This window comes from Elgaria multicarinata, chromosome 14 (genome assembly GCF_023053635.1).
Source record: "Elgaria multicarinata webbii isolate HBS135686 ecotype San Diego chromosome 14, rElgMul1.1.pri, whole genome shotgun sequence".
In the NCBI taxonomy this organism is placed as follows: Eukaryota; Metazoa; Chordata; class Lepidosauria; order Squamata; family Anguidae; genus Elgaria; species Elgaria multicarinata.
This window is the reverse complement of record NC_086184.1, coordinates 23733523-23756867: the sequence shown is the minus strand read 5'-3', so window position 1 is coordinate 23756867 and position 23345 is coordinate 23733523. Positions and strand designations below refer to the sequence as shown.

General features: G+C 42.2%; 1 protein-coding gene across 1 annotated transcript in view; it reads left to right on the top strand.

The window, feature by feature from the left end:
* Window positions 1–23345, top strand: part of MAF (MAF bZIP transcription factor) — a 338917-nt gene that overhangs the window by 141153 nt on the left and 174419 nt on the right.

Below are 23345 nucleotides of genomic sequence, written 5' to 3'. Positions count from 1 at the left end.
TGGTAACTGATTCCATTGTCGTACTGCTCTAACAGTCAGGAAGTTTTTCCTGATGTCCAGCTGGAATCTGGCTTCCTTTAACTTGAGCCTGTTATTCCGTGTCCTGCACTCTGGGAGGATCGAGAAGAGATCCTTGCCCTCCTCTGTGTGACAACCTTTTAAGTATTTGAAGAGTGCTATCATGTCCCCTCAATCTTCTCTTCTCCAGGCTAAACATGCCCAGTTCTTTCAGTCTCTCTTCATAGGGCTTTGTTTCCAGACCCCTGCATTCTGGTTGCCCTCCTCTGAACACGCTCCAGCTTGTCTGTATCCTTCTTGAATTGTGGAGCCCAGAACTGGATGCAATACTCTAGATGAGACCTAACCAGGGCCAAATAGAGAGGAACCAGTACCTCACGTGACTCTTATTACAGTCAAGTGAGACGGGTACCTATGTGATGACTGAAACATGAAAAATTCCTTCACAGAATGTGGCTTGCACTGTCCGTGTGACTATGCTGCATGTCCTTATTTTGCCATACATAGATGTGCTGGGAAGCCCTGGCCCATTGAGGCTTCCTGTTTCTACAAATGTGACATCATTTGTACATGGAAATAAGAAATAGCATGCCAACCACATTCATTGTGCGTTTCGATTGCACCTATGTGACCTTGCTGTGTGCATACTTGCACAGCCAGCACACACAAGGAATGATTTACAAGTGGCTGCCATGTTCTTTCTGAATTGTCTGTACAAATATTGTCATTTGTGTTTGAAGTGGCTCTAAACAACACCAGAATGTTAGGTAGGGATGTACAGATAGTGTAAAACCTGTTCCGTCTGCATTTCATGGATAGTCAGGTTCCTTTCATTCTATAGTATGCTCATCAACAGAATTTATTTTTTTTGTGTTTCCAAATTTGTACAAATTCATATTGATGCAAATTCGCAATTGTACAAATCCCCCGAAAACATATATTTCCATGCTTAGCCTATTGGAGAAATAATAATAATAATAATAATAATAATAATAATAATAATAATAATAATAATAATAATAATTATTATTTCTTACTGGCCTCTCCATTTAGATTGAGGCGGGGAACAGCCATAAGTATAAAATACATAAATGTGCATTGTCAGCTTTTAATTTTTTTGCATATTTTCTATTCAGAAATTTGCACAGAATTTGGGAACCTTAAAAAATGGTCTTCAAGTCTGTGGAATCTGTCCAACTGGGGAAAACCTGGTCTGTTGCAGAATCCATGGTTGGATTCATAAGAATCCGGACTCATTTGATTCCACTGTGGATTTCTCCGACAACCCCAGTGTTAGCAGAAAGGGGCACATGTGCTCTGAATTGTCTTGCAAGACTGGTCTGTGAGTCTATTGCTTAGGAATAGGGGAAGGACTGTACCTCAGTGGTTGAGCACATGCTTTGCATGCAAAAGTTTATAGGCAATATTATATCCTGGCAATATTATATCCTGTATAATATTGCCAGGATTCGATCATTTTTGTCTGTCTCTTCTGCCAAGATGCTTGTTCATGCTCTGGTTATTTCACGGTTGGACTACTGCAACCTTCTTCTCTCTGGCCTTCCTTCTTCTCACATCAGTCCATTGGTTTCTGTTCACCACTCTGCCGCAAAGATCATCTTCTTGGCTCACCGCTCCGACCATGTAACTCCGCTTCTGAAATCTCTTCATTGGCTTCCAATTCACTTCAGAATCCAATATAAACTTCTCCTGTTAACCTTCAAAGCTTTTCACGGTCTAGCTCCTTCCTATCTCTCCTCTCTCATCTCACACTATTGCCCCGCTCGTGCTCTTCGCTCCTCTGATGCCATGTTTCTCACCTGCCCAAGGGCCTCTACTTCCCTTGCTCAGCTTCGTCCATTTTCGTCTGCTGCCCCTTACGCCTGGAACGCTCTTCCAGAACATTTGAGAACTACAAGTTCAACCGCAGCTTTTAAAGCTCAACTAAAAACTTTTCTTTTTCCTAAAGCTTTTAAAACTTGATGTTGTGCAGACTTTCTACTGTTACTTTCTACTGTTAGTTTTACCCTACCCTGTGCCTGCTTACCCTACCCTGTACCTGTTTGCATTCTCTTCCCCTCCTTATTGTTTTACTATGATTTTATTAGATTGTAAGCCTATGCGGCAGGGTCTTGCTATTTACTGTTTTACTCTGTACAGCACCATGTACATTGATGGTGCTATATAAATAAATAAATAAATAATAATAATAATAATAATAATAATAATAATAGGCTCAAACCCTGGCATCTCTAAGTACAGCTAAGAATGACTCCTGTCTGAAATCCTAGAGTGCCTCTAGCAGCAAGCACTAATTGGCCCCATTCAAAAGACATCTTAAACCATGGCTTTAACTATGATGGTTAAGCCAGAAAGCTAGGCTGTGTTCAGAAGACACCTTAAACCACAGCTTTAACTTCAGTGAATAAAGCAAAAAGTCTTCTTTACCATGGTTAAAGCCATGGTTTAAGGTGTCTTCTGAACAGGCTAGTTGGAACAATGATTTAAGTATGAGTTTTATGCATAGTCTCCTGTCTTCTGATGAATCTACAAGATGATTTCTCACCGATGTGTCCATATAGTGGTTTGGTTCCATTATAATTCCACATACTTCAACTGTTGTAAATCCAAATGTTTGCACAGGTATTTCATCCTCTCTGTGCAAACACCATGGGAAAGGATCCGGCATGTTTTTATCAAAGAGTGCTGGGATGTTCACAGACTAGTCCAGTGCGCATTCCTTTGTTTCTCTAAAGATCACCTTTCCGCCTTTGGGAAATACTGTGAAGCTCAACGCATCTTCCATGGTTTGTGTATACTGGGGAAGGAGTTGTGTGTGTGTGTGTTCATTATCCAGGAAATGTGTCTCTCTGACTCTGCACCTGTGTTCTACATTCGGCACTCGAAACAGCCTTTCCACCATGATACAAATTTTAAAAATATGCTGCAGTCGACAGTTTCAGATCAGGGCTATTTGTCTTGTACTGTGACTTATTGTTTCTGTTTAGTTCCGCAATGTAGGTGGGAGATAAAGACATGTTCAGCACTTTTTGTACCAGTCACATGCTATTTATTTCACAGGGAATATATATATATATATCTCACACATCAAAGTTTCTTTAAACAATCCATTCCAATTGGAAGGCCATTTTTTGGTTAACCTTTAAAAGTGTTCTGGTTGTGATTTACAATCTGAAGGACGTTTAAGATATTTTTCATCCGAAAGGGAAAAGAAACAAAGAGTGGGGTGGTGATCCTTTGAATTGTGACCTCTGGGCTTAAGGCCAAACTGTAGATGTGATGGCGACAGATTCACCTGCCCCCATCACATATCAATTGGGAAAGCTGAATTTAAGAACAAAAGTGTCATGCAGGTGCACATACTGTACAGGACCCTTGGCTGTGACTTAATGCACAGAGCCTGTCTCCTGAGGTCACTTTTCTCTTAACTCTGTCTCAATAGCAGAAGTGAACCTGCCATGGTAAAACATTTTCTTACATGGTCCTCCCATCCTTCTTCCAAAGTTCTTTGGGTGGTGTACATGCTGCATGGATATTATATCCTCGCAACAACCTTGTGAAGTAGGCTGGAAGATAGTGACTGGCCCAAAGTCACCCAGTGAGCATCATAGCTGAGTTGAACCTGATTTGAACCGAGGGCTTGCCAATCCTAATTGGCAAGATGTCCATATGTTTTGAACTTCACTGGCATGGCCAGTGTTCAGGAATGCCGGAAGTAGAAGTCCAAAACATCTGGAGAAGTACTTTCTGGCCAGAAGTATCAGTGGCAGGAGAGAGTGTAGGGAGAAGGTTTGTCTCTTTCTATTGTCCCCACTGCCCAGCTGTGCTATCATAGCAATCACAATATGCTAATTTATGGACTCCTCCTGTTGTTAACACCAAAGCAGAAACTGTAATAACTAGTTATGGGCAAACCTACCCTGAGCGAATTTGTTATTTACGCAGAAAGAAACAAATACGTCCCTGTGAGCTCAAATGAGAGTTTTCCTTTAAAACAAAAATCTCTTCCTTCGTTAACAAAATTTTGCACCTTCACAATATCATGATGTATCACAGGAGCTGTTGTGCAGCATAGCATTGTATGTCTCCACATTACGTGCCCCCTTTCTGATTGGTTGTTTTTACATGGACTGCCTGTGAAAATGATGTCATGTGATGTTTATCGCTGAGATAAAGGTGGCCCTGCAGAGTCCTCCTCATCCTTGGCGGCACTTAGCTGTGACAGCAGCGATGAGGATAAGGGGAACTGAGACTGCTTCAAGTATGTTTGTGGGTGGTCTAGGTGGTAGGATGAATGAAAATTTAGCAGGGGGGAATCTGTGTACTACTTTATATTTTTGTGAACCGCCCAGAGAGCTTCGGCTATTGGGCGGTATAAAAATGTAATAAATAAATAAATAAATAATATTGCACGCTCCACAGCTTGCAATCCATTCCAAACTTGATAGTGAATTCATGATGCATCGATCCAGGTTCGCTGCAGTGGTAGGCATTACTAATGGATGAGGTTGGAACAATGAGCCAACTAATGATGAAATTCACCGGCATCGCTACTTGTAACAAAGGTTTTCAAACCTTGGTTTCAAACCCTGGTTTATGAGAAATACGTTTTAATCAGTTTTATGTATTTTATGGTATTTGTATCTAATGTTGTTCCCTGCCTTAATCCAGAGGGAGAGGTGGGTAAGAAATTATTATTATTATTATTATTATTATTATTATTATTATTATATCCCAATTTGCATCAACCATTTGCAGAACAGAACCATGGTTGACACCCAGGGCTCATCTACATCAAACAGGATACTGCACTATGAAAGTGGTATGAAAGCGGTATATAAAAGGCAGGAGCCACACGACTGCTTTATAGTGGTAGTGAAGTGTGCTGACAACTGTTGGGGCCCATTGACACATACCATATCACTGCTTTCATACTGATCATACTGCTTTCATAGTGTTATATCCTGCTTGGTGTAGATGTGTCATGGGCCCCAACAGTTGTCAGTGCACTTCAGTACCACTATAAAGCAGTAGTGGTTTTATCCTGGTTGTGCTTTTTACATAGTATTTTGTATTTGTGTTTTTAGACTGTTGGTTGTTTTACTATGCTTTTCATGGTTGTAATTTTTGTGAACCACCAAGACAGCTTCGGCTATTGGGCGGTAATAATAATAATAATAATAATAATAATAATAATAATAATAATAATTTTATTCCTAACCTGCCTCTCTATCCTTATCGAGGCATGGAACAACAAGTATAAAATACATAAAATATTAATCAAAACACAATATTTAAAACTTCCTAAAAACATACTAAAAGCATTCTAAAATTCCACTGGATAGGCCTGTCGGAAGGGATCAGCCTTTATAGCTTTCATAAATGCTAAAAGATTGTTAAGTTGACGAATCTCTTCCAGCAGGCCATTCCACAGTCTGGGAGCAGCGGAGGAAAAGGTCCTCTGGGTATTACCTGTCAGCCTAGTTTGGGCTGGCTGAAGGAAGTTCTTCCCAGAGGACCTGTGTATGCGGGGTGGATTGTATGGGAGAAGGCGATCCCACAGGTAACTTGGACCCAAACCATGTAGGGCTTTAAAGGTGATAACCAACACTTTATACTTTGCCCGGAAACTAATCGGCAGCCAGTTAAGAGATTTTAAAAGTGGTGTGATGTGGTCACCCCTAGGTTGCTATATTTTGAACTACTTGAAGTTTCTGGACTAGGCACACAGGTAGCCCTATAAAAATGTAATAATTAATAGTGTAGATCCTGCAGTGCAGTTCAATACTGCTATAAAGCAGGAGTGTGGCCCCTGTCTTTTATACCGTTTTCATACCGCTTTCATAGTGGAATATCCTGCTTGGTGTAGATGGTCCCCCAGCTTCTAGACTTGCAAGCTGCTGTTTGAACAGGGAACTCCTTTAAGAAAGCCCTGGGATGATTTGTAGTGTTAGCGGAAGTTTAGAGTTGAGCTTAGACACATGGGCTAGTTGCATAATACCTACATCGAAACAGCCCGTATGAATAAAGGTTGTCAAAATGAGCCTTGTCAGAGATAAAGTGAAAAGGCGAAACGGAATACATTCCAGAGCACCTAAGGGAAGCTGATAGTGTGTTGTTCTTGGCATTTTGACTTCAGCATCCTTTATGTTAGATCGTTATTTAAAGGCTAGCTTGCTGTCTGCCTTTATGTGGGCTAGACAAAAGGGGCCAGGGACTATTTACTCTCCACTCTTTGCCCTTTCTTTGCCCATATGTACAAATGTAGGTCATATCGTTATACTTAATAGCTTCATAAGCAATGCTACCAAACTCATCCCCTGATTCCAGTATGTGCCTGGTCTTCAGTAATAAAATGCATGTCTTCTTTCATACAAACCATAGCAACTAGATTTGTCTGAGCGTGAGTAAGTATGTGTTTGTCAGTGAGTAAGTAAACTATACTGGGCATTTTGCTGTTTATCAGAGGAAAATTCTTTTTTGTAGAACAGTCCCACTTTCCTTCTGAAAGGAAGTAAGTAAGTTGAAATTATATATTTGGTGAGATTAAAACATTGGCAGGGTCACCAGCATGATAATCAGCTGCCTCTCATTGTGTCTTCGGGTTCATTCATTGATCTCCTTTCTTTGCTGCTTGCTTCTGCAAGTTTCTGTCCCGTGAAATAAAAATCAAAACTTTCCAAAAAGCCAAACAAAGATGACAAAAGGAAAGGAATGATGAAGACACATTCCTGCTGGCATCATAAGAAAATGAATGCCAAGAATTTCCGATTCGTAGGGCCTCTGCATTCCGAAGGTGCGGTTCTCACACGCCTGAATCGGAGCTTCATAAAGGCTGCTGTAAAAGTCAAGACCGTCTCTCCTGTTAAGTCGGCATCATTTGCTGTAGCCGTCTGCTACAGTAAAAGAAGACAAAATCGATTCGGTATTCGAAGGTGCTGAATTTACAGTTTCCGTTTACTACTTCGGGATTAAGGGTCCTTGCCAGATGCTAAAATGCAGCCGCAGTATTACTGAATTCTGGGGGCACACAGTCCTACAATAGTTAGGAAGGATGTAAGCCGGGAGGAGGGAAAAGAAGCCCTTATAGGCCCTTTGAAACCAATAGGACTTAAGACTAAAACTGCAGTCTGTTCCCATTGACTTCAACAGGACTTAAGCACACTTTTGGTGCATTTCAGCCCAATGTGTGTACGTTTCTTTGACAGAAATCCTTTTCTTCTCATCCCAAATCCTTTAAAGGTATTCTCATATTTCACACTCTGACATAGTCAATTCAGTGTGGAGAAATGATGAAAATCAATGTTTAAATGAAGGCTGTTTATCTACTAGTATCCCATCTCTGTATCTGTCCAGGATCATGGTCAAACTAGATCAGACTGTGGGAGGTTGGCCAATTTCTTGCTTTTTCAACAATCTTTTCAGGTTCGGGCCCTGATTCTGGGAGACAATGGGTAGCCCTTTCCCTTAGCACCATTTTCCTGACTGAAATTCACCACAAAGCTGCTATTTGTGGTGTATGTGAGAAAACCTCTATGGTGCCTAGGGATGTATGAGAATTTCAGGTTTTGCTCATGAAACACGTGCAGCATGCCCTGTTCGAAGTTCCGAATGTGAGCACATATCACTGAAAATATTCTCAAATTGTTGCACATGCACTCAAGTTCATCTCATTGCTGATCCTCAATTCAATTTGCGCAAAATTCCTCTGTAGACTGAATCAGCCCTGCTTTAGCCTATGGAAGACATTTGTGCAAATTAGGCAGTTTCTACAAATGTCCCATTCAATGGCTACTCGGTTTGCACAATTTCCCAGTTCATGCAAAAAGAGCAGCAATTGCAAAGGTGAACAGGAACTGGGCATGAGACAAAAAGCAAGACGACGTTCTGAGAATTCCAGTGATCTCTAAAATCACTCGTTTGCCTATCCCTAAAATTACCTGGAGGTTTTCCCTGCATAGAGCAAAAATCAGCTTTGCAGGGCTTGGTGATTAAGTTTGGGGAAAGCATACAGGGGGAAAGGTGATAACTCCTACCTGTCCTAGGAGCTTTGTCCTGTCCTGACTCCCCCCTCTCCCCACACCTGCTTTTCAGCTGTTAGCACTGTTAGAGGTCCAACCACTGTAATCTCCTGCCATTTTGCCTAGCTTGTCCTTCATAGCTTTGTGGGCATTGCTGGATCAGTTCCATCCCACAAAACAACATTTTCTGGGCTTCCCCCTCTAACACTAGCAGTCCTACATCATTTTAATTCAAGCACAGTAAACATTTTGCTCACCAGTCTGCGACCTTTCCAGACGTCAACACGCTAAGTCATGGTGTTTCATCATTTTGAGCTAAACTTTATGGCCTAGCGTGTCACGTGAACCATGACTTAGCGTGTCATGTGAACCATTCCTAACCATGGTGGCTACATAACTATGGTTCCAACACATTCGCTAACCATTTGCTGCAAAAGGGTTCATGGCTTAACCATGGCTTAGCGTGTCACCTGAACAGGCCTTATGTGTCTTTCATGGACATGTCATTGGCATCGCTTTCTCACTTGGATTTGGGTCAGGTGAAGGACTGCTGCCCGTTTCCCTCTCGAGGAGACCTATAAGAAGTATACTTCTTCCTCAGCTCTCCCCTTTAGTCATGATTTCTTAGCATCATCGCGCCACGTCTATGAAGTCAGCATCATTATGTAACTTGTGTCAGGGTAGTCTTTCCAGTCTCCAACTTTGTATCTAGATTCTAGACAGTGTCCAGAATCTAGATACAAGTCTGGATATGGGGAGGACCAAACCACCATCCTCACACAAGCTCTATAATTGCACTGTCTTCTGCCAGGGAAGGGCAGCCCTCTATTTAAAGGTGTTGTCTATTGGAAAGACTGCCCAGTCCAACTTTAATGATAAAGAACCAGATGAAGGGAGGGCATCAGGGTCCTTGACGTCCATCAACAGTTAACATCTGGACAGCGCTAGACTGATCAAGCAAATAGATCACGTAAAGCCACAGCCTTCTCTACTATATGCAATTTTTAATGCAAATCTGTGCCTTGTTCCATCCTCTTTTTTTTCTGATGCCCATTGGCACCTCAGCCCACCCCCCATCCCCGAAGCACATTCGTATGCAGTTCACTACTCACAGCAGGCAAAGCGGAGTAATAATAGTGTTTCATGTTGGAAAAGTCCTCTGCTGCCCTGCCAAAAATATTTTCTTAATCTGTCACCTTTGTCGTGGCTCGCTGTCAAAAGGCGACTAGTTACCTACTTAGAAAATAAATAAGTGTGTGTGTATTTAGAGGCTGTCTCCACATAAAAATAAAGTTTAGGGACAAGACTGACAAGTCTTATTCTCAAGAAGCACTGTTACCATTTGATTTGTTCTAATACAATGGATGCTTTTGCTAAAGGTACCAGGGGGAAATCTGTTAAACTCCCCCCCCCTTATTCTCTGCAATACCCGATCCCCGTCTTATCTGTAATAAATTAATCCCTTTTGAGACCAGCATCAAATATTAATTTTGCCTATTTGTGAGTTGTAATTAGCAGGTGTGATTAATCAATTAATCAATTTGCGATCACTATCTTTGCTTGAAGCAGCCTGTTGGGATAAGCACGAATAACGCAAGCTATAATCCCAACAAACAGCTTTCATATCTTACATTGCGTTCGTTCTTTATTGACCTGCAATCTTTTGTAATTGTGCAAAACTCGATACTCTCCTCCATGATACCCAAAAGGCATAAATGTGTTTAGTTTTGATGCACATTTCCTCTGTAGCTAGAATCCGGTGCATTTGTCCCTGACCCAGTGGTGAAAATGGGGCTCCTTTCTGCTGAGTTTCACCAGCCATCAAGGATTTATGGGAGTGGATTCTTCTCCATTTCCCTTCCCTTGAAGCTCATCCAGTGCTAATGGCATCAGCTGATGGACATTCTTTGGCTCTTTAGGGACCAATGTTAGTAGGAGATGAAGACGTTGCATGTTGGGTACTAGTTGCACTAGAAATGTGTTTGTGGAACTGGGAGGTTTAGAAAGCACAAGAATATTTTGTGCTTTTTATATTGTACTTTGTATTTGGGTTTTTAGATTATTGATTGTTTTATCATGTTCCTCGTGGTTTTAATTTTTGTGAACCGCCCTTCGGCTATTGAGTGGGATAAAAATGTAATAAATAAATAAATAAGTAAGTAAAAGAGGATCGTGTGTGTGTGTGTGTGTGTGTGTGTGTGTGTGTGTGTTTATTACTATTATTATTATTTATTGCATTTTTATACCGCCCAATAGCCAAAGCTCCCTAGGCGGTTCAAAAAAACTAAAACAATTCAAAGTATAAAACAAACAGCATAAAAACATGATATAAAATACACATTAAAATGAATTAAAACATACCATACACGATTAAAACATCCTGAAAACATTCTAAAATTTCACTGGATAGGCCTGCCGGAATAGATCAGTCTTTATTGCTTTTTTAAATTCTAAAAGACTGTCAAGTTGACGAATCTCCTTCGGCAGGCCATTCCACAGTCTGGGAGCAGCGGAAGGAAAGGTCCTCTGGGTAACAGTTGTTAATCTAGCTTTTGCTAGCTGAAGTGAATTCTTCCCAGAGGACCTGAGTGTGCGGGGCGGATTGTATGGGAGAAGGCCGTCCCGCTGGTAGCCTGGACCCAAACCATGTAGGGCTTTAAAGTACCAACACTTTGTACTTTGCCCGGAAACTAATCGGCAGCCAGCGAAGAGATTTTAAAACTGGTGTAATGTGGTCACCCCTAGGTGTACCAGTGACCAGTCTGGCTGCGATATTTTGGACTAATTGAAGTTTCTGGACTAGGCACAGAGGTAGCCCCATGTAGAGCGCATTACAGAAGGCAAGCCTCGAAGTTACCAGTGCATGCACTACCGTCTTTAGGTCTTCCAACTCTAGGAAGGGACGCAGCTGGCGTATCAGCCGAAGCTGATAGTAGGCACTCCTGGCTGTCGTATCTATCTGGGCTGTCATTTGGAGTGACGGATCCAGAAGCACCCCCAAGCTGCGAACACAGTCTTTTAGGGGGAGTGTAACCCCATCCAGAACTGGACTTGTAGACTTACACTGGGGGAAAAGTCTCCAGTTTTGTTTGGCTTAAGCAGCAGAACAGGGTAGATCGACACTGTTTTAGGCAGCTGTGGGAGACATCACATTTTCAGACTCTACATATGTTACCCTCCATTTGGTCCTGAATTCTCATGTTCTTTCTAACCCTCCCAATCCCACAAACCCACCTCCACTGCAATTTTCACCCAAAGTGTAACATATTAGAACTCTTAGATCCATCTTTCTTTCAATTGTAACCGGCTTGGAGAACAATGGTTGAAAAGCAGGCTGTACAGTTGTGAAATAAATGAATAAAACCGCAAATAACAGGATGTCAAACAGCAGGGCGGTGAAAAGTCTTCTGCTGTCATAAGAGTATCCTCTGTACACAGCCCTATATTTTTGTGTTTTATATTGTATTTTAGATTACGCTTTTATCCTGTTTGTTTTATATTTTGAATGGTTTTTATGGGTTGAATTTTTGTAAACCACCAGAGAGCTTTGGCTATTGGGCAGTATAAAAATGCAATAAATAAATAATAAAATGACCATACCAATATGAAAATAATGGCTTTGGAAAAGAGCCAATCACCTTTTGCACCCCTTCGGCATCTATCCACTGGGATGACCTGCATATACAGGGTATAATACAGGAATAGGCAACTTTAGGTCATCTGGGCGATGGATTTTCAGGCCCCGGACTCCTCTGTGGGGAAGTACTCCTGTGGCCATTCTACCTGCAGTGACAAAAGATTGGTACTAGGGCTGTGCTCCACCTCGGACCGAGGCCCCGGATCTGAGCTGGGTCAGGCGAAGCCCGAGGTGGCCCGAAGCTGAAGACAATTGGTTCCGAAGCTTTGGGCTGCCTCGGCACTTCAGAGCCGGCCCTCAGTGGGTCCCTTACCTGCTACCTCTGCCTCCACCGCGGTGGAGGCAGAGGCAGCAGGTAAGTGGGGAAAGGGGAGGGGGCTTACTTGCCACCACCATCGGCACGTCCGGCGGCTTATGCTACCATCGATGCATAAGCCCAGAAGTAGGCCATGGCCTACTTTCGGTCTTATGCATCAGCGGGAGTGGAAGCTGCTGGACACAAGGATGGTGGTGGTGGCAGAGGGCAGATGGCGGAGGCACCAGGTAAGTGGGGAAGGTGAGACTTTTCTGGGTGCCAGCAGTGCAGCCAGCAGCCAGAAAAGTCTGAGTCGCCTCGGAGGGCCCAAATTTCACCTCAGCTTCAGTGCTGAGGCTGGTCGGGCAATCCCCGAAGCACCCCCGAGCTGAAATGGGGCTGTTTTGTCCAAACCGGCCTCTGAGGCAGATGGGGGTGGATGCACAGCCCTAACTGGTACCAAATTACTACAAAAACCCAAACGGTCCAATTTAGTTTGAAATCAAGCTAAATATGAGACTTTTGAATCTCCATAGTGGTTTGCCGCTGAATTTTAGAACTGTGGGGCAGAAGCAGCAGGAATGGCAGGGGGGCAGGAGACCCTGCCATCCCTCTGTACCATGTGGGTGTGAACGTTGCCCACCTTGGTCTAAAAGTATGTTCCTAACATTAGTTATGCCGGTAATTGCGCATAATAGGGTATCTTCTTCTGTGGCGCCAGAATGTCCCCAAACCATGACATTGTGCTTGCATTGCAGAGGCGCCACTCCACTGTTGCTGTCAGACGTTCTGGTGCAGATATTTCGCACTGGGCGGTGACAGGCAGCTTTTCTGAGGTTTGGCCAGGATCTCTTTGACTTTGACTCAAATCTTGTAGGTTGTGCGATTTGCTGATGCACCACATTCTGCCCATCTGCAAAAGCACGTGGTCGTCTTAATCCTTTCGGCCACGGAAACGAAATTCACATTGATTTCAACACAGACTTACATTTCGGCCACCATGCAGGGGTATGAAATCGACCTTTTCCCCCCATTGTGCTTCTTCAGAATAGATTTTTGTGCCCAATATAAAATAGGGAACTGTCATCCTAATGACCTCTAGGAAGCTGTGCTCACCACATCACCTTCCTTCTCTCTGACCCATAAAGTTTTACCATTACAATCTGCCCTTAATCACCTAGCCATTTCCCGAGTCTTTCAAGGACAATGGTTTTTATGCCATTTTTGCTAGCCTTAAGCATTAATCCAGAGTGCTCTGATATGTTTAAATGCTTGTTGGGGGGAAACATGTAAGGGATTAGGTCCACTGCTTTGTGTATGAACTGGTATAGCAGCAGTTTTATAGTATCAGTCCATCTATCCCATTACTATGTACTCTGACATCTGTTCTCCAGGATATCAGGTAAGGTTCCCAGCCTGGTTCTCTGAGGTCCTTTTTCACTGGAGGCACCAGGGACTAAAACTGGTCTGCTCCCATCCATCTATGGCCTTCTCCATAAAACCAGGGCCAGATCTACACCAAGCAGGATAAATAGGGTGACCATATTTGGGAAACCAAAAAAGAGGACACCTAGTGTGTGTGTGGGGAAGCAGCTTTCTGAGTCCTGCAAAAAGTACGTTATTCCCCCGCCACCTTAAAGAACCCGATTGGAGTGGAGGAGGGGAAAGGATTTCATTCTGCACCACCACCATCCACTCCAATTGGGGCCTTTTCTATAAGGTCCACGAATGACCCACTTTCCCCTTTAAGACCTCAATTGGAGCTCGGGGTGGGGGAATGATGTGCTTCAAGAAAGCATGTCATTCCCTCCTGCCATGCTAATGGCAGCCTTAAAGGGGAAGGTGTGTCATTCCAGGACATTATTGAAAATTATAGAAAATCCCCCCTGACACCATGGAAAGAACAAAAACCAGGACAAATCCGGGGAAATCCTGACAGTTGGTCACCCTAGGATAAAACACTTTGAAAATGTTTTGAAAACGGTAAATGGCATGCGTCGTGGGCCCCAGTAGTTGTCAAAACTGTTATAAACCATTTTAAAGCAGTAGTGTAGATCCTGCCCAGATCAGAAAGTTCTCAGGTTTTCCTGTAATAAGGTTTCTAAAGACAAGAAAACATGATGGAAGGATGACAAGTATAGCTAAGATTTGCCTGGTTGCATTCACGCACAGCTCGAAATAAAGAAGTCAAAAATGGGAGAGGGGAAATCCTGAATTAAACAGTTTGCCCTGTTTGTCCCTAACTTTTGATCAGTACAGCCACTAGTAGTAATAGTGTGGGAAGAGGCCTGTTCTGGCTCCAGTTACAAATCAACGTTGCTGTTAGGCTGTGATCCGTAGTGTGCGGGGCTTCCGTTACCAGTTATACATGGGGTTCTTTCTTCTTCTGTTGCTTTTCCTGGGCCTATGGATTTAGCCTTTCAGGATTCTGAGTTGGGGGAAAAATCCCACCTCATCCCACTCTATCATTTCTTTGACTACACACACTCACTTGCTCACTGTCTTCCTTAGTAATTACTAATGCTTTTTTTAAAAAAAATTCTTCTGGATCCTGCTACAAAGGAGAGACTCTTTCTGTCATTTTCACCTGTGCCTTCCTTACAGATCTTTCGAGAAGAAATCCCATCCTCTGGCACTTCTGCCTGTGTTATTAACTCGCTTGTATATTCTTGCAGTGGTACAACATACACACACCGTTAATCTCTCCTCCTTTGCCTATTATAACAAATCTTTTATTGTTTTATTCATCCCATGGGCAATTTCATTTTCTCTCTCTCTGCCCACCCTCTTCCCCCCATCTGTCATATTTGCCTTCCTAATCAACGCTTTACATCTTTGCTTTAAAATCCCTTTTATCCCCCTGATGCCTGCCTTTTCTCCCATCTCTCTCTCTTTCTCTTGCTCCAGTAGAGTTGGTTATTTCCTTATACATCTTTAGAATGAAATTCTACTAACCTTGTACATCCACCTACCCACCCATATGCCATAATATCTCCTACTCCTCCCCAGTATACTGGGCGTTCTGTAGCTTGGAGCAGATTTTGCATTTTCTTGAACAATTCCCTCTCTTTATGTCTAATGTCTTTAAAGTTGGCAGGGTATCTATTAATTTTGAGAACCATTGCCTTTATATGAAGTTTGCACAGTACATTACTGTGTTGAAATCAGGAAGTGTGTGTGTGAGGTGTGTTTTCTCACCAGTTAAATGATCATAACTCTTCCACCACCTTCCTCCTTTTCTTTCTTTCTTTCTTTCTTTCTTTCTTTCTTTCTTTCTTTCTTTCTTTTTAGTGATGGTTATAACTGGAGACTGGATATCAGAAAGAATGTAGAATGTTTACATTGAAAGAGAAAAGGAGATCCTGATCAACAAAGTTTTGTTTGACTGCATTAGGTGGCAGGTGAGCAAACATCAGGCTTGAAGGACCTACATTTGCTTTTTCTTAGAACCCATTGAGATCCACCATCCCAAACCTGGTGGAAAAGACATGCAGTTAGAACGAAAGAATTCTGAGCCCAGGAATTTGCTTGGAGTACCAGAACTGAATAGAGCTCATAGTCCATCTCCACAAAAATCCACTCCTGATCATAACTCACCTTACAGACATATTTTTCAACACTCTTTGTTTCCATAACCTCCCCCAGTCCTGTTGCTCTATTTTCTCATTCATATCCGTTTCCCATACCATCCTAACAGAATCTTCTTGAGTTTCCATTTCTAATAATATCTTACATATTTCACTCATGAATCTTTTTATCAATTTGTTTTCTTCTTTTTCTTTCTCTTTTTGTAAGATCAAATCTTCAAATTTAGTATTTTTTCTGCACTCTCTATTATCCTTTAGCCATTTTTTGGTCCATTGTTCCATTTGGATACAGTTGAGCCATGATATATTTCCCCCTTTTAATTTTTCTTTTATTTCTTCCTTAGATCCCATCTTCTCCATCCAATCTCTTATTTTAAGTACTTTCTCTTCTTTTATTTTCTTTACCAATCCCTCTTTTAAATTTTCAGGAAACTCCCTCATTACCACCACTAGTGTTATTGGGGAAATTACTGGAACCAATTTCCTTTTATATAATCGCCAAATTTCTAACACATACTTTAAAAGAGGGTTCTCAATTCCCCTCCTCCACTTTGAATTATGGTCCTTAAAGAATATATTTTCTAACTTCCAGTCTAACCCTTTCCCCTTTTTCTCCTCTAACCAATTTAGATCTCCTATTCCTATTATACCCTCTATTACATATCTCAACTGGTTTGCTACATAATATAATTTAATGTTTGGGATCCCTAATCCCCCTGTTCTCTGCAATTTATACCATATTTTCTTATTAATTCTTGCTTTTCTATCTCCATTACAAAATTTGTTAACCATAATTTGCCAACTCTTTATTTCCTTTTCCGATATCTTAATTGGTAACATTCTAAACAAAAAATTAATTTTTGGTAAAATCCTCATTTTTATCAAAGCTATTCTCCCAAACCATGATAATTTTATCTTTTTATATTCCTCTAACTTTCCTCTTACTTGTTGCTTTAAACCATTAAAAAATTTCTCTTCCATATCTTCCCAGTTTTTTGTAATCTTAATTCCTAAATATTTAATTGTTTCTTTTAATTTATTTATTTTTCCTTTACCTCCCCTTCCTTTTCTTCCACTTTGCTATAATTAAACAGCATCATTTCTGACTTTGACCAATTTATTTGTAATCCAGTCATTTCCCCAAATTCCTTCAGATGGTATTTTATCCGATCCATTTTCTCCAAGGGGTTCTTAATTGTCAATAATGTGTCATCTGCAAACATGCTTATCTTAATTTCATCTTCATTCCCAATCCCCTCTATGTTTCTATCCTTTCTAATTACGTTTGCCAAGACCTCTATAACTAATACAAATAGGAGGAATTTCCTTTTCTATGCAACTGTTAAAGATACAGGATCCCTGTCCTCCTTTTCATATGGTCACCCTAGCGGTGGGGAGGTTGCTTGCCCTAACATTCCACTCAACAACTGAAACAAATAGTACAACCGTACAAACAAGTACTACCCCCCCCCCCCCGCGCTTTAAATCTATCATTGTCCAGCATGGGCAGCATCATGTCACCATTATTTTGTTTTCTATTTTCACAGGCAAACATACAACATCACTGCCTATTCAACAAATCATATGGGTGGGAGGGGTTATGATCAGGGTGAGGTTGTAGCTTAGTGGGGAAGCACCTGCTTTGCTTCCAAAAAGTCCCAGAGTGCTGCTGCCAGTCATCGTTGAGAGTACTGGGCTAGCTAGACTTCGTTTAAGGCAGCTTCCCATCATTCCTATGATCAGACCCATGGGTGCACATTTATTACCTTATAGAATCACAGAATAGTAGAGTTGGAAGGGGCCTTTAAGGGCCATTGAGTCCAACCCTCTACTCAATGCAGGAATCCACCTTTAAGCATCCCTGATAGATGGTTCTCCAAGTGCCTCTTGAAGTCCTCTAGTGTGGGAGAGACCACGATCTCCCTAGGTCATTAGTTCCATTGTCATACTGCTCTAACAGGAAGCTTTTCCTGATGTCCATCCGGAATCTGGCTTCCTGTAACTTGAGCCCATTATTCTGTGTCCTGCACTCTGGGATGATCGAGGAGAGATCCTGGCCCTCCCCTGTGTGGTAACCTTGCAAATACTTGAAGAGTGCTATCTTGTCTCTCCTCAGTCTTCTCTTCTCCAGGCTAAACACGCCCAGTTCTTTCAGTCTCTCTTCATAGGGCTTTGTTTCCAGACTCCTGATCATCCTCATTGCCATCCTTTGAACCCCCTCCAGCTTGTCTGCATCCTTCTTGAAGTGTGGTGCCCAGGACTGGACACAATAGTCAAGATGAGGCCTAACCAGTGCCGAATAGAGGGGAACCAGTACCTCACGTGGTTTGAAAGCTATACTTCTATTAATGCAGCCCAAAATAGCATTTGCTTTTTTTGCAGCCACATCACATTGTTGGTTCATATTCAGCTTGTGATCTACAACAATTCCAAGATCCTTCTCGCTTGTAGTATTGCTAAGCCAAACATCCCTCATCTTGTAATTGTACATTTGGTTTCTTTTCCCTAGATGTAGAACTTTGTATTTATGACAGGGTAAAATCTGTACAGCAGTGGAACAGTACCTATGGAGGTTGTGGGTTCTCCATCTCTGGAGGTTTTTCAGAAGAGGCTGGACAGCCACTTCTCATGAATGGTTGAACTGGTTTCCCTGCAAATTGTAAAGTGTTGGACTAGATGGTCCTTGCGGTCCCTTCCAACTCCACAATTCTATAATTCTGTGAATGAAAAGTGTATTCAAATGGGGCCTCAAAGTTGTTAAAAGAGATAAAAATGGAATAAATACATTTAAGGATCAATTATTAACCCATGGATTTGAGGAGACAGGTTCATGAGCAAAACCCAGGGTAACTGAGGTCCATTTTTAGCTGAGTAGGCAGTGTCCTGGGAGAAATTAGTTCAGAACATGACACCCATACCTTTGTACCAGTATTATTTAGGGTTTACTGAATAGTAAGAACTACAATTATTACTACGATAAGGAAAAGAGCTGCTTGTCACGCAATGGCTGGGTTTGGAAAAGCAGTGGGGGAAATTACCCAGTATGGGTTGTTTTCCCCACACCCACATGCTGTTTATGCACCTGGCATTTCCTTCATCACCTGTGCCACGTTGCGGGCTGTTGTGTCTGAACCCAGCACGCTACATGGTAGGGGTGGCTTCTAACCCACCCCCACCCCCTGCTACAAGCCATGGGTTCTGGGGTGAGTTCGAAGCCCCTCCCACCATGCCGTGCACGAGGTTCGGATCACACAGCACAGGTAATTAAACAAATGGTGGGCGCCTGCAGGGGCAGGGGGAACAACCCAGACTGCATAATTTCCCCCGCTGATCATGCGAACCTGGCCAACATTTTGTACTTGGTTGCTGCTACATACCTAACTGCAAAAGACGCCAGTCATTACATAAGAAGCAAGCATGAGATGCAGATACAGCAAAGGAAAAAGTCAGTGGGAAGGTAAAACCACACAAAGAAAGATCTTACAAAGAGCAGAGAAAGGGGACCAGAATTGCTGATAATGAATTACCACTAAGCATTTGCTAATAACATTTGTATGGTAACAACAGAGATAACACTGCATTGCATCATCATCTGAACTTTGTTTAGACATGTCATAATGGTTCATATATTTATCTGTTTTTTAAAAACAACAACAACATACAAATAGGCAGATGTTAAGTGTTGGATACATAAGAGACAACTAATTAACGTTCCTGCCAGTTTCATTTATTTCTGACTATATAGATTTATTAATCTACAAATCTCTTGTTTCCTAAGGTCAACATCCTGAATATGTAATTGAAAGTGATCTAGCTATACTTTGTGGCAATGTGGTATGTATGGGCAGAACAGCATTAAAATAGGAAGTGTTAACGCCTTAAACTGGACTGATTTCCCCCAGTTGAACAAAAACTACTTTTTACCAGAGCAACAAAGGCTTTGGCATGATGGGAGGTGTTTTGTTTTGTTTTATTTATTTATTTATTGCATTTCTATACTGCCCAATAGCCAAAGCTCTCTTGGCAGTTCACAAAAATTAAAACCATGAAAACAATTCAAAGTATAATATAAAAGTACAATAAGAAAGCAGAAGCAGGAGAAAACTGAGCAGCAATGCAGAGATTAACACAGATTAAAATAGAAATTTAAAACAGCAAAGTTAAAAGCGAAGATGATAAACTGTTAAAATATTGGGAAAATAAAAAAAGGTCTTCACCTGGCATCCAAAAGAGTATAACATAGGTGCCAGGAGAACCTCACTAGGGAGCTCATTCCACAACCGGGGTGCCACAGCAGAGAAGGCCCTCCTCTTGGTAACCACCTGCCTTGCTTCCTTTGACTCACAGAGAAGGACCCCTGAGGATGATCTTAGGGTCCAGGCAGGCACATTGTGAACCTGCTATTGGGCACTTTGGCTATTGGGCAGTAGAAAAATGCAATAAATAAATAAATAAATAAATATGTGTCCCCAAGTGGTAAAATTGCAACTTTCTGAAGATCCTATATAAAAAGAGGTAATGTAGTGCAAAGTCAGAAACAGCTACAGTAAGTAGAATAGTATACTGATGGCTACTCACCTGAAGAAGAAGAAGAAGAAGAAGAAGAAGAAGAAGAAGAAGAAGAAGAAGAAGAAGAAAGGCAGGCAGGCAGGCAGGCCCATAGTTGTTATTACTTATTTATTTATTTATTTATTTAGCACCAACAATGCACTTGGTGCTGTACAAAATATACAAATAAAATAGCGACACCCTGCCTAGAGGCTTACAATCTAAAATCACATTAAAACATATGAAGGGAGGGAAGGGGTTCACAAAGCAGAAATAAGAGAATAATCATAGTAATAAGAACAGTAAATCAAGCTAAAATACCAAAAGCTATTGAAAACAATCAAGTTTTCAAACGCGTTTTAAAATCTACAATGGAACTTGTGGCCCTGGGTGTAGCTATCTGGGGATGAGAGAACCAGCAATTTTGGGGCTTACTGAAACTCTCTGAAAATCTTTTCAAAGTTTCTTTCACCTTGCTCCAATTTTCATTTTTGACCTTTTTTGCCTCGTTCAGACATGAAAAGTGTGCATTTCTGTGCATATTTTTTAGGAATGTCCACTCCCTCTCCCATTGGCCACAGCATGAAAGCATATGTTGTTGTTTTGTTTTGTTTTGTTTTTAATCACTTTGAAAGTGTACATTTTTAAAAAAAACATGCATTTTTTTTTAAATTTGAACACAAATTCAGTAATTTGCAAACATTTCTCGGAGATGGGGAGGAAAGGTCCTGTTGATATTCCCATTTGAAATTGTGAATGGGATGTGTTCGCATGGAATCCAGACAGAAATGAAATTCTTCGACATCCCTCGGGCTACCAGTGGGGAAAAATGGGATCCATACATACGCACACTATTCCCCCCCCCCCCCCGCTGGTAGTTCTAAGGATGTCCAAGAATTGCATTTCTGTTTGGATTTTATGCAAAGACGGCCCATTCGAAATCTCGCATGCAAACACGAGCAGGAGCTTTATCCCCATCTCCTCTGAAAAATTTTTGCAAATTCCTGAATTTGAGATTGAGTTTGAGAAGCGCATTTAAAAAAAAAAAGTGCACTTTAAAGTGTTTTTTTTTTTTAAAAAAAAGTGTGTTTTCATGCTGCGGTCAACGGAGGTGGGAGAAGTGCACAAGTCAGACCATTCTCTGTCGGGTAGTATTCCCATATCTCTTATTATTTTCTGCCCAATGAGACTACAACACTCCCCCCCACACACACACATTTACTGTGGATATGTGAAAGGAGGGGGGTATGCATATTACATTTGCTATATTGGAAAGAAGGCTGTAATAGGTTAACGTAGGCCTGTGTGTGACAAGCTGAAATCTCAGCTGAAGAGCCTTGTCAGATCTGTTCTCTCATCCATGCCCTCCCTCCACTCAATCACTGACCTTCCCTATCAGATAAGCGGCGTGGATCTCGGCCCGACGCTCCCTCTGCAGCCTCAGCTTATTAAAAATGCATTGCCTAAAGTGAAGCTATTCTGTTGCTGGCGAAGGGTTAGTTTCCCCGGTCCGGATTTCCTCGAGTTCTGACAATTAAAGGGATGCAAGAAGAAAGGGCTGGGCATGACAGAAATGTGAGTGGGAGTGTTGGTAGCATGACCCCTGTAGCAAGAGATGATCATGGAAAACCGTCATTTCTGAACAGAGGTTTGGTTCTCCACCACCACCCCAACCCGCCATTCTCCCTTCTGTGCTTCATTAAAGGTGGCAACTTGGAGGGATGGATAGAGATGGAGGTTAACAGGATTGTCTTCTTTTGCGGGATTAGGCTCCTGCGTAACTGTGCTCTTCTTCTTCTGCAAAGGGAGGAAGGCATTGCCAGGCATTATTCAGAAGCCTGTGCAAGATAGTTTCTGAGTACCCTTTGCAGTCCAACAAATGTATTGAGGAGGTTGGTAGAGCGCAGGCAAGGGTGTTGTTCTACAATGAAGCAATGGGCATGAACGCAATGGTAGGCGTGGTTGGGCAACTGCTGACAGCCCCCTGAGGCCCACAGACAGGAGTGCCTGGACTTGTTCTTCCTCTTCATCATTGCAACCTCCTTGTTCACCTTTCCCTCTCTCTCTGGCCCAGACCATGGTGATGTTGCCACTGCTTACATGCTCACTGGCTCTCCCAACTGCTAAGCAAGCAAGTGGTAGCAATAATGAGAAAGAGGAGGAGGAGTAAAAGCAGCTGGTGACAATGGGCATGTCTACCCCTCCCAGCGGAAGGGGGAGGATCTTGCAATATGCTGATTGCAAGATCCTCCCCCTCAGTCCACACATGGTGCGCAATGTCCCGGGAGGAAGTAAGTTGCGCCCACCATTTTTTTTTTATTGCAGATGAGCGCATGAGTGCTCCAACGAAAAGGTTAGTTGTTGTTGTTTTTTAAAAATGATCCCGCTTCCCCCACCATACCCATGATGGGCATGGAGCACCTAAAGAGCTCCATGCCCCCATGCACGGTTCCTCACATTTACTCGCGAGGAGCTGGGACGAAACTGGGATGGCTGTACACATATCCTGCGGTCTTGAGATCATCCCAAGACCATGGGAAAAATCAGGCTAAAAGCTGTCCTGGTAATCCTGGGGAAATGGAGGGATCATCCCTCCTTGCACCTGGAATCCCCTGTGCGTCATGTGGACGCCCAGGGATCATCCTGGGGTGATCTCCAGGATAAGGCATGGTGTAGACATGCCAATGGTGGTAATACTGATTTTCCTAGAGAGGGATTACATATGAGCTGAAACTCAGGACCCTCCCTAAATGGTAGGAATTTTTATTGCTGGGAAATACCCTGCTTCTTTTTTTGGCTTGAGGGAGTTCTGTGGTGCTTACAACTTGCTTAGCATCTCCAAGCTGAGTTGTGGGCTGTTCCCTGAACTCTGGGAATTTCTTGTACCTTTTTTTTTTTTTTAAAGGTTCTGCAATTTGCACAAATTTCTGAGCATTTTGTGCAAATTAGGGCCGACTTCACGTAAATTCGGGCCGGACTTGTGCAAAGTACAAAACTGTGGCTGTAATTTGCATAATGTTGCCAAATTCGGTTTATTCTTTTTGCAAACCTGGATGGAATTTGTGCAAATTGCTCAGAAATATGTGCAAATTGCAGAGCCTCCCCCCGCCCGCCCCCCAAATGTGCAAAATACCCACAAAATTGAGTTGGGAGCCCCAGCAGGAACCAAAACAATGTACGAGGGGCAGGTTCTAGGAAAGATCATTGAACTTGACTCC